At 41.8% G+C, this 15,685-nt stretch overlaps 1 long non-coding RNA gene across 1 annotated transcript in view; it reads right to left on the reverse strand.

The window, feature by feature from the left end:
* Positions 1 to 10,590: 10,590 nt before the first annotated feature.
* Positions 10,591 to 15,685, reverse strand: part of LOC121278759 — a 28,294-nt gene continuing 23,199 nt past the window's right edge. Inside the window, exon 3 of the long non-coding RNA XR_005943276.1 lies at positions 10,591 to 13,883. This is a non-coding gene — a long non-coding RNA (uncharacterized LOC121278759). The remainder of the gene's footprint in view (positions 13,884 to 15,685) is intronic.

Here is a 15,685-nt window from a genome sequence, read left to right on the forward strand (position 1 = left end):
TCTCCTGCTGCCTCCAATTCTGGGCCACTTTCTGCTGCAAGAGAGAGAACATTGAGTCAGCGAGCATGTGCAAAGAGGTTGGGTGATGTGCCTTTTTCAGTTGAAAGTTGGCAATGTGTGCAAGCTGTAAGATGTGAGTGTATGGTTTGCAACAATGTCAAATATGTGAGGGTGAGGTGGCACTATGAATTTGAGATATAATTCGTCTTTGATGGAGACTGATGGTAGGTGAGTGAAGGGGATTTGGTGAATACAGCAGCATGTGAGATTCCTGCTTTATATGCAAGGATATGACATTGGAAAATGCATTCACAGGACTTGACAACTCATGTGGCATCATTAAACTTTTTCCTGCACTGCACGCAGGCCCTTCTTGGGCTGGTAGTGACCACAATGGCTACCTCCTCTCACTGTCTTCTCAGCATCTGCCTGGGAGGTCTCTGGCCTCCTGAGGGACGGGGATGTCCGTCTTCCTGTGCATCTCCTAAGGCCTCCAGCGCTGCATCAGAGAACTTGGGGCATGCTCTCTGGCCTGTTCTGCCATTTTTGTAGGTTGATCCTGTTCTTTATTTCCTCCTTCAGCGCTTCCAGTCCCTGCTGCAGCCAAAATGCACCTCACCGTTAAGTAGTGCTAACTAAGTGGTGCTAGCCTCACATGAAGTTGGACCATCTTGCTGTGCTATGTAGCTGCTCAATGTGTTCAGTGCTGGGCTGCAGGCTGAAGTCATTCTAATTAGCAGACAGTGCAAAGTTTGCCTCCTTTCTACATCATTTTGAACGGGCATGGTTAATTGTGCATCGTGACTCCAGTGCACAATTTTGGAGGCTATCCAATTTAGTCCCCAATAAGTTCAGTGTGGTTGTAAATTGTATTAGCACTTTATAATATTGTGTACAGACGTTCACTCTTCACTTGGTTGCCAGTACTTGTTGCTATAAATTAAGAAAAACGCAACACTTGTTTGAAATTGATTGTTTTTGACAGCTCTGGCTGGAAATCATTTGACCAAAGCAGAGAGAAACTGTCTGCAATTTGTTCTCTCCAGATATCTTCAGGCTTTCGCTGCTTTACGTTGTTTCTCAACCATTTCCATTTCTCCAATAAGAACAATAGTTTCTTTGGAAATGGTATTGCCATGTAACACAGATGCATTCAATTTTTTCAATCCCCTCAGTCTATTTCAAAAATTAAGTTTTTGATCAACTTAAAATTGAAAAAAAGATGAAAGGCTTTCTTCATGCAAACAGAAGCAATGTCAATCTGTCAGGTATTACATAGGTATGATCAGACTCATTACTGTGGAGATCAAAAGAGGTAACATGTTAATCAGATGAACACTTTAATTATGAAATTTAATAGCTGGAAAAAGCCATGGGTCTGAAATGAATTTCACGGAATCTTCTTACTAGCAGGGAAGAGGATCAGGGACAGAAGTCCATAAATTTAAATCCTTACAAGATTTTTTACTCGCCACGTGTGCCCAGGAGGAGCAGTAATGCTTTTCATGCCCCCACAAAGAAAGTTAGACCTCTCCGGCTGGAAAGGTTCGGTGGGGCAACCAGCCCCAACAATGGCAGACATGGAGAACATCTTAAGAATCCAGGTCTGAGGTGTGGCCTGTGACACCATAGAGTTGGTAGTTTTTTCTCTCTGTTCCTTCATCATGGGATCAATAAACCAGCATTGGTATGCTTCTGAGCACAGATTTCAATTTCCATTTCTGATTTCCAGTATATAAGTTTTCCTGTTCTTTTTACATTTACAAAATCAGTACCTGACCTGGTACAATCAGAAAGCATTCCCAGCCTCTTTAGGCAGGCAGGTGCCCTAGATATGGCCCAATGGCATGAATATCTGTTGCCATCATGTAACTGAGGTAATTTTCCCTGCTGCGCTGCCAACGTTGATAGGATAGTGTCAGAGATTATCGGTGTATTTCCCTATTATAGCACCTCTCCTGCCCCGTCCCACATTTTCATCTGCCAGCTGCCCAATTTGAAAGAGAGAAACAAGCAACTGGCAGTTGAAAATTGTTCACAAAATACAAAGGCAAAATCTGGTAACTGTCATTGCCACCTCATATAAATGCCCATAAAATATGACAATTTCTTACACAAACCAGAAATGATGGCACAAAAATTGAATGGTAACAATGATGGCTGGGATGAGGCATTACAGATCCCTGCCCAGCTGCCTACTATCTAAAAATCATGCAGTAGTCGCTGAACATGATAGGAAACATCATGCATAAGCTAAAAAACTGAAACGAAAACAACAGCGAAGTCAGAACAGGGCCATCATCATAAGACAGGTTAATATTTCAGGATGACATTTGTCTGAAGGAAGGTCATGATTTAAGTCTGAAAAAGTTGTCAAGTGCATGGAATTGATAAATTGGATGTACTTTTGCTTTAGAGGTCAAGAGGAAGTATAAATATGTACAATAGATTCTAGTATTGTTGCCTTGACTCCTATTTAGGAAAACCTCTCACCATTTGTTCTTTTTCATTGTTGTTCCTCCAGCAGATTGATTTCCCTTTGGTATCTTAGAAAAATGTTAATCATCATGGTTACAGCTGCAGTCCTTGAAGCAATCATGATTTCCCACTGGTATGCCTGTCTTGGATAGAGCTCCAGATCTCCTTTGGGAATGTATGTTTTTCTGATTAATCCTCATGAGTGCATCTTACAAATTTCCTTGTGTGTTTTCCTGTGGGTAGAGGGGCAAGTGTTGACAGCTGATCCTCAAGTTTTGAAGTATTTGTACAGCTCATCCATTCATGCTGACATTGTTTAAGCTATCAATTGGCTACTGCTTTACCTGTCTGTTGGCTTGCTCATTACTATCATGCCTCTAGTGCCAGTCAGCAATCAGTTCTGAATGCCATTGACAATTCAACATTGACATGCATTACATTTTCAAAACAACTCATCTGTGATTCAAGTTTAACTGAATTAATTTATAATGATGTGCTCTTTTTGTCCTCACGTTTCTGATTGGTCGGTGGGTTGATTTGGCAGGCAATGCCTACCTGCGCCCATGGGATGAAAGTTAACTAAATATTTTAAAACTTGATTGCAATGTTCAGGTGCTGAGTGTACCTGGTGTAGTAGTTTATGTGAGGTGCTTTGGGACATTCGAAAGACACGTGTGATTGTCAATGATTGATATGTTGCTGTCTTCATGCAAAGATGAAGTTTGTGTATGTATGAGCATGCGTGCATGCATGCATGAGTACGTATGTAAGAAGCTATATATATTTCCGAGTCAGGATAGTGAGTGACTTAGAGGGGAACTTCCAGGTGGTGGTGCTCCTATCTATCTGCTGCCCTTGTCCTTCAAGATGGTAGTGCTAGTGTTTGTGGGTTTGGAAGGTGCTGTCTAAGGAGCCTTGGTGAATTCCTGCAGTGCATCTTGTAGATGGTATACACTGCTGCTACTTTGCGTCAATGGTGGAGGGAGTGAATGTGTGTGGATGTGGTGCCAGTCAAGCAGCTGCTTTATCCTGGATGGTGTCAGGCTTCATGAGAGCTGCACTCATCCAGGCAAGTGGGCACTATTCCACCACATTCCTGTCTTGTGCCTTGTAGATGATGGACAGGCTTTGGGGACTTGTCATGATTGTAAATTTTTTAGATGTTTTGAACATTTGCCTTGACTATAATTTCAATAAAATATTACACTATCTGCTCATACCTCATTTAATATAATGCAATATTGTTTTAAAATGTCAAATGTAGCATCAACTTCTAATAATCCACCCAGCATTTGAAAATTGCTAGCAAATGTTTGCCATTTGCCCATATATACCACCAGGACAGTCCACATACATATCACAGTAAGGAGACAAATACCTTGATACTTATGGGGAGGGAAGTGGGGGACGCTGTGAACAACTGGAGAATACATTGACGTCAGGGACAGGGAGGTCCTGCCGACATTATTAGTAGCATCTCACTATGAATTTTTTCTTTTGTTTCTCCATCCTGCAGCTGACCAAATTGACAGGCTGGCCCACTGCTTGGCAGCAAACCTAAAGACAGGACACTGCAGCTGGCTCCCTTGGTGATGGTCCCTAGCAATCAGGAATGGGAAAGACTGACAATGAAAACCTAGGTAGGGAGGTCCCCAATTTAAACATGGAGCAAATATAAGCATTTGGTGGGGGAGACCTACAATCACAGGAGACAAATGAGAGTGGCCACAATCAGAGGAGAGAAGGCCAAAGGCTTCTTTGAGGAGTTGGGGCACACGCTTGCTCCTCCTAGACCACAAGGAGTGCTGTAATAGGTACTTAACTTCTTGAAATTGCAGATCACATCTCCCTTTTAGTCTCAGGTTTCCAAAGGTCTGGGAAACCCATGCAGCAACTGTTAAATTCAAATTAGGCCTCTTTTTGCATTATGAGAGCCTGATTTAAATATGCTTATGAAGTCTCTCGTTTCTCCATTGACGAACACTCGTGCCATGACATGGAATGGAGGCACATTCTCAACTCCTGCTTCCTTCATTCTATTCCCCCTAACCCTTACTCACCCATGAAGGGGTAAGTTAATAGAGACCAGAGGTTTTGCTTTAAACAACAGTGGATGATATCAGCTGGGAAAAGTTACTCAAAGGCTTGAGTTCTAGTAAAGTGCAGTGTTGGTCATCAATGGGATCACAGCCATTGATTTCAAAAATAAACCAAATTTATTAAAATTAAAATGTAATAAAATTAGAATGGAATAAATTATTATGTAATCCCCAAGTTATCATAAAAATCCCTGTAGTAAAATTAAATTTGATGTAACAGGGCAGATTTTAATTTAGTGTGCACGCTCATTTATAAAGAAATAGACAGCCTGCAGCATTTAGAGTAAAATAAAGTAGGGAAATTGAAATGCACATGTCCTTTTAAAATAATGAATGGAAAATCAGACCAGCTTCCTTCCATATTAGCTATCACTGTTAACAGTTTTCTCTCAGATTCTGTTCCTCTCTCCTTCAAACCTGCTGTCAGTACCCATCTCATTAAAAGAAAATCCTTGACCCTATGTCTTTGCAAATGGCTGCCTCATAGCCAAACCCCCTCTCCTGTCCAAAGTCCTTGAATGTGTTTTCATCCCCAGAGCTCCATGCTGACTCCCTCTAATCAGGTTTCCATCCCTACCACTGTATCGAAGCAGCTGTTATCAAAGTCACAAATGATATCCTATGTGACTGTGATAAATGCAGACCATCCCTCCTCATGCTTCTTGACTTGTCTACGGCCTTTCGTACTGTTGATCATACAATACTCCTCTCCTCCAACTTCTCTCCACAGTCATCCAGCTGGGTGGGACTGCACTCAATGGAAATCTGAAATAAGAAAAAATAAATGCCAGAAATTCAGCAGGTCAGGCAGCATCTGTGGAGAGAAAAAAAATTAACGTTTCAGGTCACTGACCTTGCATCAGAACTAAAGAAATGTAGAAATGAGTTTTTAAGCCAGTGGAAGCGAGGAGGGATCATAAAGAACAAAGAAGATGTGTGATTGGGTGAAGAGCAGAGGCAATTAGACAGTTGTTGATAAAGGAAAAGGGGTTGTGGAAAGCCCAACCAACTTCAACTGCTTCATCAATGATCTTCCCTTCAAAATAAGTCCAGATGTGGGGGTATTTGCTGATTATTTCACAATGATCAGCACCATTTGTGACCCCTTGGATACTGAAAGAGTCAATGTCCATATGCAGCAAGACCTGGACAATCAGGCTTGGGCTGCAAAGTGGCAAGTAACATTCACGTTATACAAGTGTCAGGCAATGCCCATCTCCAACAAGAGAGAATGTAGCCACCTCCACTTAAAATTTGATGGCATTACCATCGCTGAATCCTCTAATATTAACATCCTCGTGGTGGGTGCGGTTACCATTGGCCAGAAACTGAGCTGGACCAGCTTTATAAATACTGTGGCTATAAGAGCAAGTCACAGGCTGGGAATTCTGTGGTCAGTAACTCACCACCTGACTCCCCAAAGCCTGCCCACCATCTACCAGGCAGAAGTCAGGGGTGTGATGGAATACTCTCCACTTGCCTAGATGAGTACAGCTCCATCAAGACTGAAGACGTTCAACATCATCCAGGACAAAGCAGTCTCGTTGACTGGCACATCATCCACCACAATAAATGTTTGCTTCTTCCATCAGCGGCATACAATGGCAGCAGTGTGTGCCATCTCCAAGATGCACTGCAGCAACTCACCAAGTTTCTTTTGACAGCACCTTTCACCGACCTCGACCACCTAGAAGGACGAGGGAAGTAGGTGTATAGGAACACTGCCAACTGCAAGTTCCCCTCCAAGCCACACAGCATCCTGACTTGGGAATATATCACTGGCCCTTCATTGTGGATCAAAATCCTCAAAGCCCCCTCCTAACAACACTGTGAGCATACCTGCACCACATGGACTACAGTGGCTCAAGAAGTGGCTCACCACCACCTTCTCAAAGGCAATTAATGATGGACAATAAATGCTGACCTAGCCAGCAACGCCCACATCCCATGAAAGAAAAATAAATTTGCGACCACGGTTCACTACCTCACCTTATCCTTTTTGATCAAGTTTTGGTCGATGTAGCGATAGCTTAGTGGTTATAATCACCTGACTAGTAATCCAGAAGCCCAGGGTAATTCTCCAGGGCCCTGGGTTCAAATCCCACCATGGTAGAATTTGAATTCAATAAAAAATTAAAAGCCTGATGCTGATTGTTCACTAATGCCCTGGCAGGATGAGGTTTCCAATGTTAATTTAAAATAAAAGTTGTCAGAAATCATCACGAGGGGACATGTTTTACTTAATTTTTAATGTGAAAAATCTTCAGCACCTTGAGGCCTTCAGGGAGCTTTCTGTGAGCACACCCAAGCGCATGCACTCGACCTCCTCCCCACCCCCCACCCAGGCAGTGCTGAGCGTTTCAGTAATTGGCCGTTAATTGGCCAGCCAGCGTGAAATCGTGGTCGGGCCCAATCATGGGCGGCGGACTGTTGCGCGCCTGCTTCCAGGCCTGTCTGCCCTGCCCGTCCCCGCCCAACTAGGGGAACAGTCATCATGGTCTTTTGAAAGAGAATTGATGTTTAACCAATTTATTGGAGTTCTTCGAAGGAGTAACATACGCAATAGATAAAGGGAAGCCTGTAGATGTACTGTACTTGGATTTCCAGAAGGCAGTTGATAAGGTGTCACATCAAAGGTTATTTCAGAAAATAAAAGCTCTTGGTGTATGGGGGAACATATTAACATGGATAGAATATTGGCTGACTGGCAGAAAACAGGGGAGAATTTTTAGCTCAGTGGTCAGTCACATGCCTGACTAATCGAGCGTAAAATGACACGTGATGATGTCAGGCGAGCATCCCAACGTCATCGTGCATTTTTTAGGAAACCTCATCTGGGGGCGGGATGAGTTTTCCAAAAGCAATTAAAAATTAAATAAAAACTTTAAAATTTAATTAATAATATGTCCCTGCTCATGCGACAGAGTAACATGAGTGGACATGTTTTATAACATTTTAGAAAGCTTTATTTTTTATTTTGCAAGATGTTCGTCTCCCTGAGGCAGCCCTGTGCCTCAGGGGGCTTTTCTAGCACACACCTGCGTGCAGGCGCAAAGTTCACACACGCCCTCCCCACACAGGCAGCGCTGAACGCTGCTGCTCGTGATTCACGCTGGGTGGGCCTTAATTGGCCCATCAGCGTGAAATTGCCATCAGGCCCCGATTGTGGGCTACGGGCAGCTTCCCGACCACCCCTGCCTGTCCCCAACGAGCCCACCCAATGAGGGAAAATTCCTCCCTAGAGGGCATGTACAAATTGGTCTTTTTCTAATAGGCAGGATGTGACGAGTAGAGCCCGCAGGGGTCTGTGCTAGGGCCTCAACTTTTTACAATTTATATCAATGACTTAGACTGGGGAGCAAAGGTATGGTAGCTAAATTTGGAGATGACGAAGATAGGTAGGAAAGTATCAAAGCAAAATACTGCAGATGCTAGAAATCTGATATAAAAACAGAAAAAGCTGGAAAATATTAGCAGGCTTTGCAGCATCTGTGGAGAGAGAAACAGAGTTAATGTTTCAAGTCCCGATGACTCTTCTTCAGGGCCAAGGATAAGTAGAAATGTGATGGATCTTATATTGTTTAAGAAGGGGTGGAGCAGCTGCTGCAAAATAGAAGATCAGGGATAGGTAGGAGCTAAGGTGAAATTTGACAAAGATGTTACGGACACAGGACAAAAAGAGTTTAAATGGTAGCGTTAAAGAAGGTGCTAATAGTGGCATAAAGGTACAATAGCAGAATGTGTTAATAGCAGAACAAGGGTCAGCACTTTGTGAAAGCAAAACACGAGAAGTGGCAGATGGCCGGTATATATGTGTGTATGTGTGTGTGTTTGTGATGTGTATTGGTGGGGCGCTGGTGGGGTGGGGGTGGTACTGAAGGTTGGGGAAGAAATTAAAAATAAAATTAGTATACCAGTAAAAATTTTAAATATGAATTAATTGGATTTAAAAATGGGTAAAGAAGTAGGAGATAGTTCATAGTCTGAAGTTGTTGAACTCAGTGTTAAGTCCGGAAGGCTGTAAAGTGCCTAATCGGAAGTGAGGTGCTGTTCCTCCAGTGAAGGCCAACCTACCTCTTACCCTTGGGAGGGCAGTGTCAAGGCCCACTTCAAACAGGGACACTCTTGAAAGGAAGGCATTAAAAATAAAAAGTGTTGGACTTTAATCAGCAGTAGTTCCATCAAGAAAATGGGAACCGTGAACCAGCCAGATACTCAGCAAATATTCAAGACCCCTATGGAGTATAAAATAACCCCATCTCCTGTTGATTTAAATCTTGAAAGATGTCAAAGGTTTTAGAGGTGAAAAGATTGAAAATGGGATTGCTTGGACTACAACAATGAATGCAAGATATGCTAATAGAATTCCCTTCTGAGAATATACAGAGAGAAGTTTAAAAACTAGTTTTTCCAAGCAGAAGCAGGGCAAGGAAATCAGGAGAAAAAGGAACATGACAGTCATCTAAAACACTGCAGGAAAAGAGCAGGTAACATCTCTCCCTCTGAAAGCTTAAAGGGTGTCTTCAACAAAGTGCAGACCTGAGCAAATTCAACTCCAGAATTCTACAGGAAACCAACTAACTTCAAATGGCTGCAACATTCAACAATCTACCCTTCAAAGACAAGCAAAGGACTTAATTGTATATTATTTTAACTTTTTATTGGACTCGAGCTTTCTTACTTCTGATCACTGTGTGTGTGTGTGTGTGTGTGTGTGTATGGATTTAGTAACTAATAACCTTATTCTTCCTTTGACTCAAGAAGGCCGGGTTTGATTGGCTTCTTATTAACAAATAATTACATTTGGATTGGAAAAGGCATTTCCAAGGAAAATAAATTTTAAAACCTTTCTTGCGACCAATCAAGGGAGCTGAAAAGTAGGGGAGCCAACTCATTCCTCCTCACCTGGTCAAAACAATACACAAGCTGAGAGACCCTCATATCCATTTACATAAATCATTAAAAAGGTGGTAGGGCAAGGTGATAAGGTGGTTAAAAAACTGTGTAGATTATTTGGGTTAATAAATGAAGGAACAAAACATAAAAGCAGAGATATCATTGTAGAGTTTTACAAATCAATGTTTAGACCTCAGCTGGAGTATTGTGTACAATTCTGGACTTCACACTTCAGAAAAGATATAAGGATCTTAAAAGGGTGGAGAAGAGGTTTATCAGGATGATACCAGGGCTGAGGGACACAAGTTATGTGGAGAGGGTGGAAAGGTTAGGCCTCTCCGGCTTGGAACAGGCAAAGTGAAAGAAATAACCTAATAGAGATTTTCAAGATGATGAGAGGTTTCGATAGAGTAGATAGAGAAAAATTATTCCCTTTTGTGAGTGGGTCAATAACTAGAGGTCATAGATACAAAATCATTAGCAAAAGATCTAGAGGTGAGATGAGAAATTCTTTCAATCAGAGAACTGTCAGGATCTGTAATGCTCTACCTGAAAAGATGTTGGAAGCTGATAGCATAATTAACTTTGAAAGGAAGTTGGATATGAACTTGAGTATGAGGAACTTACAGAATTACGGACTAAAAGTGTGAATGTGGGACCAAACGTAACTGCTGTTTTAAATACCCAGCACAGGCAAAACAGGACCGAATGCCCCCCTTCTATGCTATAAGTTTCTATGATTCTACCTCTTTGACCACGCTTTTGCCCACGTGTTCTTCTTTTCTTGATGCTTTTTAAAACATTACACTCCTGTGAAGTGCCTTGAGAAGTTTTACTATGTTAAAGGTACTATATAAATACAACTTGCATATAATTACATAGAATATGCAGCACTGAAACAAACCATTCAGCCCAACAATTTGTGCTGATTTTTTTTTTATTGCAGCCTTACTGCATGTCTTCGTGTTTCTTTTTCTCTCATATACTTGCTTTGTTTCCTTTTGAAACATCGAAGCTATTCATCTCAACTATTTCCTGTGGTAGTGAGTTCCACATTCTAACTAGTCTCCTAGCAAATAAAAATTCTCCATTTTTTTCCCATTTGTCTTTATTAGCATGTATCATGCAGTTGTCGTTTTATATAATTTATTTAATTTCTGAATTCAGTCTACAAAACTCACTTCTCCTATAATAAATTAATTAGCTCCATCATTCTTGGAATACCTTCCATCTCCATGCATGCCACAACATATGTCACATTAAAAGGGGATTTGCAAGCTCTTTCTTAGTTGTGTTAATTTGACATTGTTTTATAGGAAAATTTAAATTTCTGGATAACAAGCTGGCAATTATAGTATAGAAGACCTCATTCATTTAAAATCATTTGAGATTCAGGCTGTTCTAAATGATTGCATCCTCTCAATTCCATTATTTCCAGGATCTGTCAGGTTCAATGTCTGATGCTCCACAATCAAGTCAGTCAGTGTTACATTTTAGCACAAACTCTTCAAGTAATGTCTTTTCAGTCAGTCACTGACTGGCATATTTCATTAACCTCTTGTCAGTCTGCAGCAGAGCATACAATTTTTGGGCTTAGTCCTGCTCACAACAATTAAGCTGAATGTAACTCTACAGAGTAAGAAAAAGGCATTGCTAGAATTATGGGCAAGTATTATCTGAGTTTTGACTCTTCCCACTCCTATCAGTTAACCCTTCTTTTAAGAGCTCATTCAGGGTCTTCATAAGTGTAGGGTCCAATTATAAATTTTAAAATGTGAAATATTTTCATAGGTTGAAAGAATGCCATCTATGACACCATGCCCTGCTGTATGATTCACCTTCTTTGATATAAGGGATCAAAATTGGTGATATGCAAAATATTTGCAAGGATAAAATGAAAGAGACTTACATAGAACATGCAGCACAGAAACAGGCCATTTGGCCCCAGAAAATGGTTGCATATCCTTATCCCAAGATGGTTCTCATTATTACTGGAGCTACTATAGTTGGGACTGTGCTCAGCAACAGTGTTGAAAGCATCAAAGATGACAATATGTTCACATTTAATCCTCCTTCTCACATTCCACACTCTATTCAGTTTATAAACTGCATATCTTGTAAGCATGTGCCACTTGCTTTCTCCCCCTCCCCTTAATACAATCCTACCTTCCTTTCCAGAACTGCAACCTGGTCAGGCAGTGCAGGAAGAGCAAGGGGAGGAAGAGCAGGACAATGGTGACAGAGACAAAAACTGTCACTCACAGTCAGCTGCAAAGATACTGACACAAATTTCACTTTAAGGGTTTTTTTTTTGCAGGATCTGCATGTTGTGAGACCCTGGGCATGAGTGGCCTGCAATTAGGACAGGAGGCAAATGTTGCATAGATGCCAGCTCGCTGGAGGGTGAGGTTGCACACAAGTTGATGAGCACTTGGACAGAAGAAGACTGGTGAGCATGCACAATTGAAATGCATTAGTGGGCTTGCCAGAAAGCTTGCGATTAATGTGAAAACTGCGACCTCTGCCGCCTAGAAGAACAAACACAGCAGGCAGATAGGAACACCATCACCTGCAAGTCTCCCTCCAAGTCACACACCACTCTGACTTGGAACTATATCACTGTTCCTTCAGAATCACTGGTTCACAATCCTGCAAGTCCCAAATCCACTAACATCACTGTTGGTGTAGCCACTCCACATGGACCGCAATTGTTCAAGAGGGCAGCTCACCATCACTTTCTTAAAGGCAATTAGGGATGGGCAATCAATGCTGACTTTGCCAGAGATGCTCAAAGCCCATGAATTAATTAAAAAAGGAGCACATGGGGAATCTGACATCAATTTGGCACAGGACTTTAAGCAGAACTTGGAGCCCATTCTTTTCAGCATGGAAATGATGGCTCTCTCCACTTGCAGACCTTTCCAAGATGCAGCATCTGATCATTGATGTCTTGGTTTCCATTGCAGCAGGAGTAATAGCCACCCAAAATCTAGCTGTTTTAGTGAAAGCTCAGAATGCTCTCACGCAATGTTAGTTTTCTGCCATGGAAGCTCAGACTGCTGCCATCATGGCTGCCGATACCTGTATTCAAAGGGACTTGCAGGATGTCACAGGGATCCAGCAATCTATCCGCCAACAGGTTAATTGGATTATGTAAGAACATAAGAAATAATAATGAGTAGACAGTGTGATCCCTCAATCCTGTTAATCCTTGACCCTTAACTCTGCTTTCCCATGATTCCCACTTATTTTCATTGCCTTTGAGTCCAAACACCTATCAATCTCAGCCTTGGATATGCACAAAGACTGAGCACCCATAGCCCTCTGGGGTAGAGAATTTCAAAGGTTAAAGACCCTCTGAGTAAAGAAATTTCTCCTGACGGTTCCTTTATCCTTCACCATGCCACCTAATTCTATGCTCTTTACCCAGGGATAATGCCCTCTCAGTAACTACTCTGCCAAGCCCTCTCTGAATTTTGTATGTTTCAATCAGGCTATCTCTCATTCTTCCAAATTACAGAGCATAGGTTCAATTCTACTCAATCGGTCCCCATAAGGCAACCCTCTCTTCCCAGGGATCAATTTAGTGAACCTCTTTGTATTTTCTTCTAAGTCAAGTATATCCTTCCCCAGGTATGGTGCCAAAATTATACATTGTACTCAGGTGTGGTCTCACCGAAGCCCTGAACAGTTGCAGCAAGAATTGCACTCAGCCCTCTTGTATGAAATGCCAACATATCATTTGTCTTCCTAATTCCTTGCCATACCTACATGTTAACTTTCTGGATTCTTGTGAAAGTTCACCCAAACACCTCTGAATGCCAACATTTATAGTTCAAGTGCAAGATGCTACATCTGCCGGAAAAATTACGTTCTTCTATTCTTCCTACTAAGTGAGTAACCTCACATTTCACACATCTTCCACTTTCATACACATTCACTTAACCTACCTATATCTCTTTGCAAGTTCTTTGTGGCCTCCTTATCGTTTTTACTGTAGTATCAATTAACATCTCAAAACACTGGTTATCCAGTTATTATCACATTGCTATTTGCTTTCTTTCTCTCCCCTCTATTGAATAGCAGTTTTACATTTACTAGCTTCCAATCCAATCCTAAAGGAGTCACAGTCATTCCATGGAGCATGAATCTTCCCTCTCTCAGGATGACCACATTCATCCTCACACTGCTGCCAGTCTACCAGTTGCCTTGTTGTGCCTGTCAGCCAGTCAGCCAGACACACTTCTGCCGCCCGTGCTAAGATGGTGCAGTCCAAAGCTGGTTATTCTAAGACGAGAGCTGCTCAAGGTCATCCTCCAAGGCTATCTGCATTCCACAAGCCCTGCTGCAGTCACTGGGGTGCCAGTATCTGGACCATTTGGACTGGCAAAGGCACACAAAAGGCAGGCACTAAGGAAAAACAAAAAAGTGGTTAGTTATGCAATATTGCATGGCTTAATTTATAAGTATAGCCAGGAGCGATTATTTTGTGGTGCTTTTATTTTCACGTTGTGGCCAAGCAGACACTATAATAATAACAGAGAAAAAGAAAATAAGGCCTTGCAATTATATAGCACCTTTTGCCTCAGGACATCCCAAAACATTTACAGCTAATAAGGTTCTTTTGAAATGCAGTGCCTGGCTTGCTGCCCACAAGTGGGTGGGTTGCACATTCAAGTCATGGACCATATCTTGAATTCTAGTCCATGTTGCTCATTATCCACTCTCTAGTCTTGTCATGTTGGCTTAAATGCAGATGACACAGTCGACTGATGCACAATGAAGACATGGCGGTTGCTGCCAGGATGCCAGGCATTGACCTGCATGATCCATTGCATATAGTCACACACCAACTGGATGTTAAGGAATTGGAGCCCTTTCAGTTGCAGTCCATCCCAGGGTTGATATGTGGTGCCCACAAAGCAACATGCATCCAGACAGTGGCACCCTGCAGCGTATGAAGCCTGTAATACTCATGGAGCCACATGCTCATTCTGCTTGTTTCTCAAACAAACAAGACAGAATGAAAGCATTCAGCTCTCTTGGAATGCAGAGCCTTAGTGAGCTCCTTATGTAACAGTTTGGACCACGAACTGGGAGACCTTGCACATATCTTCTGCTCCAATCTGGAAAGGGCCGACACACAAACGTTCAGGGCCACAGCCACCATCACAGCACTGGCAATGCTGTTCTTGCCCTGTTCTGAGGTTCTACTTATGGTTGTAGCAGGTGGCAGATTTGAGGGAGGACCTTCTTAAATATGTAGGAAGAAAAAGATTAGTGAAGACAAATGTCCGAAACAGCAGAATTTATAATAGGGAACAAGGGTATGGCAGGTCAATTAAACAACTACTTTAATTCTGCTTTCAAAGAGGAAGACACAAATAACTTCCCGGAAATACTAGGGAACCAAAGGTCTAGTGAAAAAAAGGAATTGAAGGAAATTAGTATCACTAAAAAAAAAATACTGGAGAAATTAATGGGACTGAAAGCCAATAAATCCCCAGGGCCTGAAAATCTACATCTCAGGGTACTAAAGGAGGTGGCCGTGGAAATAGTGCATACGTTGGTTGTTATCTTCCAAAATTCTATAGATTCTGGAACAGTCCTGGTAGATTGAAGGGTGGCAAATGTAACCCCACTATTTAAAACAAGAGGGAGGGTAAAAACAGGGAATTATGACCAGTTAACCTAACATCAGTGGTAGGAAAAATGCTAGTGTCTATTGTAAAGGATGTGATAACAGGACACTTAGAAAATATCAACAGAATTAGACAAACATGGATTTATGAAAGGGAAATCATGTTTGACAAACCTACTGGAGTTTTTTGAGGATGTAACTAGCAGAATATTTAAGGGAGAACCAGTGGATGTGGTATATTTGGATTTTCAGAAAGCTTTTGATGAAGTCCCACATAAAAGGTTAGTGTGCAAAATTAAAGCACATGGGATTGGGGGTAATATGTCGACATGGATTGAGAATTGATTAGCAGACAGGAAACAGATAGTAGGAATAAATGGGTCTTTTTTGGAATGGCAGGCGATGATGAGTGTACCGCAGAGATCAGTGCCTGGGCCCCAGCTATTCACAATATATATCAATGATTTTGATGAGGGAACCAAGGTAATATTTCCAAGTTTGCTGATGATACAAAACTAGATGGGAATGTGAATGGTGAGGAGGATGTTAAGAGGCTTCAAGGTAATTTAGA

This window comes from Carcharodon carcharias, chromosome 6 (genome assembly GCF_017639515.1).
Source record: "Carcharodon carcharias isolate sCarCar2 chromosome 6, sCarCar2.pri, whole genome shotgun sequence".
Taxonomy (NCBI): domain Eukaryota; kingdom Metazoa; phylum Chordata; class Chondrichthyes; order Lamniformes; family Lamnidae; genus Carcharodon; species Carcharodon carcharias.